Below are 4,719 nucleotides of genomic sequence, written 5' to 3' on the forward strand. Positions count from 1 at the left end.
TACCAGGAGAACACTTCTTCCTCATGGTTATATGCTGACAAATCCCATGAGAGGGACAGGGGAACAAGAAAGTACTTGGTTACGACCCTTGGTTCATCTAGCTCAGTGTTACTCACACTGACTGGCAGCCGCTGTCCAGGGTTTTGGAAAAGGTACTTGGGAATGAACCAGACAGCTCTGCCTACAAAGCAGGCACTCCACCACTGAACTATGGCCTGTCTCCAAATATTAGTGTATGAAAGTTGCCATCATTTGTCTATCCAGCTCCATTTCACTTACTGGTTGTTGGTTTTTTTAAAAAAGCAATACTCTACAACATGCAAAGCAGCATAGAATTATAGAATTGTAGTTGGAAGGTTTCCCCCTTGGGTCATCTAGTTCATGGGTAGGCAAACTAAGGCCCGGGGGCTGGATCCGGCCCAATCGCCTTCTAAATCCAGCCCATGGATGGTCCGGGAATCAGTGTGTTTTTGCATGAGTAGAATGTGTCCTTTTATTTAAAATGCGCCTCTGGGTTATTTGTGGGGCACAGGAATTCGTTCATTGTTTTTTCCCAAAAATATAGTCCGGCCCCCCACAAGGTCTGAGGGACAGTGGACTGGCCCCCTGCTGAAAAAGTTTGCTGACCCTGATCTAGTTCAACCCCCTGCAATACAAGAATCTCAACTAAAGCAGCCACCCCAGACCCTCCAAGTATCCTTATTTTCCAGGGATGTCCGTGATTTAGAGAAGCCGTTTCGGTTTCTGATTTGAACCCGGAATGTCCTGCTTTTCCTTAGGATGTCCCTATCTTCATCGGAGAAATGTTGGAGGCTACGGCATCCACAGACCCACCCACACCCCAGACCCTTTGAACAGTAAGGTCTAGGATAGAGAGCTCACCCTGTCCCAGCCCACAGCCCTCCAGGTTCAGCCCTCTCCCCAACACGGGGACCCATCAGCTCTCAGACAGTTCAGGCAGGTGGCATGAGCCATGAGTTTCAGAGATGTTCTGCCGTTTCCAAATACTGTATGACTGTGGCAGCACGGCACTGATTTATTGATCAGGTGGAGAGCTGCTGCCCCCTACTGGTGGGTTTATAGGACTTCAACGTGACAACCTGGGTTGGTTCTCATAACAGCATGGTTTTGCAGGGATGGGAGGAAAATGACTTGCTTGCCTGGATAGAGGAGACACAGAGGTTTGAGAGTGTCTGCAGAAATAAGACATTTCCTAAGAGATTTTTTTGGACTTCTCCAAACTTTAAGGCTCTGTAATCCTGCCAATACTTCCCTCTTGGGGGTGGTGACAGGAGAAGGAGTTTTGTCATTGGTGTCAAGGAAATAAACAACTATCTGACTTTTAGAAGACATCTGAAGGCAGCCCTGTTTAGAGAAGTTTTTAATGTTTGAAGTTTTATTCTGTTTTAGTCCTCTGTTGGGAGCCACCCAAAGTGGCTGGGGAAACCCAGCCAGATGGATGGGGTATAAATAATAAAATTATTATTATTATTATTATTATTATTATTATTATTATTATTATTATTATTATTTGTTCGCATGGAGAAGCAGTTTTCAACAGAGCCCAGCGATGGAAGCGCTTAGCTGCATTGGGAGAACCAGGTGTTGAAATTTTGCGCCCCTAACAATTTTGTGCCCGGGCCAACCACCCCACGCTACGCCACTGCCAGCACTAGAGTCTTAAGTCAGCCCTACTCATTGCAGTAATCTGATGTCTAGGTTAGATGACTGCAAGGTGTTAGACGTGGGGCTGCCTCTGAAGACAGTTCAGCTGGTGCAGAATTCAGTGGCCAGGTTGCTCACTGGGGCAAGGCGGTCTGAGCATATTACACCGATCTCGGCCCAACTGCACTAGCTACCAGTCAGTTTCCAGGCCCAAGTCAAAGTGCTGGTTTTGACCTATAAAACCTTAAATAGACTTCATGGAAGATACAGCTATCAGTATCTACTAGCTGGGATGGCTGTGTTCCAGCCTCTGAATACCAGTTGCTGGAAATTGCAGGTGAAGAGAGTTGCAGCAGCACTTCTCCTGTTTGGGGGCTTCCTACAGACATTTGGGGGTCACCGTGAGAACAGGATGCTGGACTAAATGGACTTTGGGCCTGATCCAGCAGACAGGCTTTTCTGATGCTCACAGTCAACCCATGTTTTCTGGGATAAGGGACATGGATGGCATGCATGTCAAAAAGGCCATACAGTCTGATAGAAGATGGAATGATGGCTGATGATGCAATACTGTGACGTCACAAGTTGCACTCTTGCATCGTTCCTTCTTGTCCGCTGCTCTGTAAACCTGGGGTGGGGAATCTGTGGCCCTCCAGAAGCTGTGGGGAAGCTAACGTCCATCAGCTCCAGCCAGCCCCTTCCCCCTTGTGTTGGATTTTAGTTGTGTAAGCTCCTTGGGAGTAGAGACCCATCCTCTTGTACTCTGTGGAAGCACCATGCAACGCTGCCAGAGCCAAGCATCGTCACCATTCTTAAAGGTAAAGGTAAAGGGACCCCTGACTATTAGGTCCAGTCGTGACCGACTGTGGGGTTGCGGCGCTCATCTCGCTTTATTGGCCGAGGGAGCCGGCCAGTTGCATTGGCAGCGCATTTTCCAAGGCATCTGGGGTTCCCCCAGGGGTGAGCGCAAGGAAAGGGGCTCTAGGATGTGCAAAGTTGCTGGATTTGACATAGCAGTTTCCAGCTGCTTCCAAGAGGTGGAGAACTTCAGGCCCAGGGGCCAGATGCGGCCCTACAGAGCTCTCTGTCTGCTGGGATTCTCCCCAAGGGCCCTGCCCACCACAGGGAATGTGGCCCTTGGAATGTGATTTTTGTGTTGCATGCTGTGCCCATGGCCATGATGTTTGATCTGATGGTGACTTTGCGCTGATCTGGTGCAAAAATCATGAGGATCCATGAGGATCCGTGCTTCGAAACCATGTTTTTGGGCCATGGTATGGCCAGGCAGGCGTGGATCTGAGTTTTTTGTGGTGCAGGCTGTGCCCCTGGCTATGATATGTGATTTGACAGTGATTTAGAGGTGTGATGAGTGGTTGCGTTTTGGTTCCAGAACATGAGAACTTGATAAACCCAGCTTTAAATGCAAACTGAATTCCACCCCCCTCATCCCTACTTGGCGGCCATTGGCCCTGCAGGCTGGGACTGATGGGAGTTGGAGTCCAATTTAGTTGGGAGCCCAGATTTAGTTGAAGGGAAAATCTATTCCAGCTCAGATATAAATTGAAGCCAGAGAGCAACTTTTTGGTCAGTGTAGTGTGTGTTCAGGTAGGAGTGGCGAGCTGCAGGTTCAAATACTTGGAAGCACATGGTCAAATCTGTTTTCCTTTTGCATAGGGCTTCCCTCCCCAGAGGTTAGCTGTGTGCGTAAAATGAGTATGAGGGAAGAAAGAACCATATACAAAATCCTTGGAGGAATGCAGGCCCACTTGGGGCCTCACTGTCAAGACTCCCCCCCCCGCCACCATTTACACCAGTCTCTGGCAACCTGGTGCCCTCCAGATGTTGTGGGACTACAACTCCCATCACCCCCAGCCAGCACCGGTTGGGCCTAATGGGAGTTGTAGTCTGAAATCATCTGGAGGGCACTAGGTTGAGAGCACCCTCCACAAAGACTGCCCCCTCTCCACCCAACCTGCAGAGGGTCCCTGAAGGGGCCACCAGCTTCTATTGAATCAGCTGTGGCTGTAGCGGTGGTGCCTGTTCTTTTGAGTTCTGTGGGTCACAGACTCAAAATTTGAGTTGTCGAGTTGGAAGGGACCCAAGGTCTTTCATTGTGAAGGTTGTGGCTTACATATGCAGCCACCAACAATACCCAGAGTGGCTTAGCTTCAGGAAACTAGGGGCCTTATGTGCCTTTAGATCTGTCCTGTAAATATGCAAATAATAATAATAACAGTAATAATAATGGCTTTTAAGCAAAATTATCCTGGAATGCGGGAGATCAGACTTATGTCCATGTGGAAGAGAGAAGCACTACAGGAGAAGTGAGGGGATGTATGCGAGAGCAGCCCTGCTGGATGAGGCCAATGACCCCATCTAGTCCAGCATCCTGTTCTCACTGTGGCCAACCAGATGCCCAAGAGAAGGACCTGAGAGCAACAGCACAGTTCTTCACTGCGTCCCCCACTGCACTTGCATATAGTGAGAAGGTCTTTGCATCTCTCCTCTGTTCAGAACAGGCAGGAGGGAGAAGATCCTGTCCTGGCATCCAGTGAAATGTGGGTGTGCTTAAGCCGACACATTCCCTGTCCAAAGAGGCTGAGCCAGTGCAAAGAGGAACTGAGCAGGAAGAGGACACGGTCTCACCAGCACAGTCCATTATTTGAGGAGATATATACTGAGACTTTTTGCAGGAGGTAGCGCAGGCAGGCAGGAGCTGGGATGGCTATACATACACACATACACACAACGTCCCTTTTTTTGATCATAGAACTGCAGAGTTGAAAGGAACCATGAAGGCCATCTGCAATGCAGGAATCTTTCTGCCCAATGTGCAGTCTGAACCCACAACCCTCAGATCGTCTCATGCTCTACCGACTGAGCTATCAGAAATCAAGATACATTATGTCCATAGCATTCCCCTGATCCACCAAGCTTGTAACTCTATCAAAAAAAGAAAAGAAATGAGATTTGTCTGGCATGACTTGTTTTTGAGAAACCCAGGCTGGCTGGGTCTTGGTCATCGCAACACCCTTTTCTATCGGACTTGCAAAA

Source organism: Podarcis liolepis (assembly GCF_965112155.1).
Source record: "Podarcis liolepis genome assembly, chromosome: 15".
NCBI classification, from domain to species: domain Eukaryota; kingdom Metazoa; phylum Chordata; class Lepidosauria; order Squamata; family Lacertidae; genus Podarcis; species Podarcis liolepis.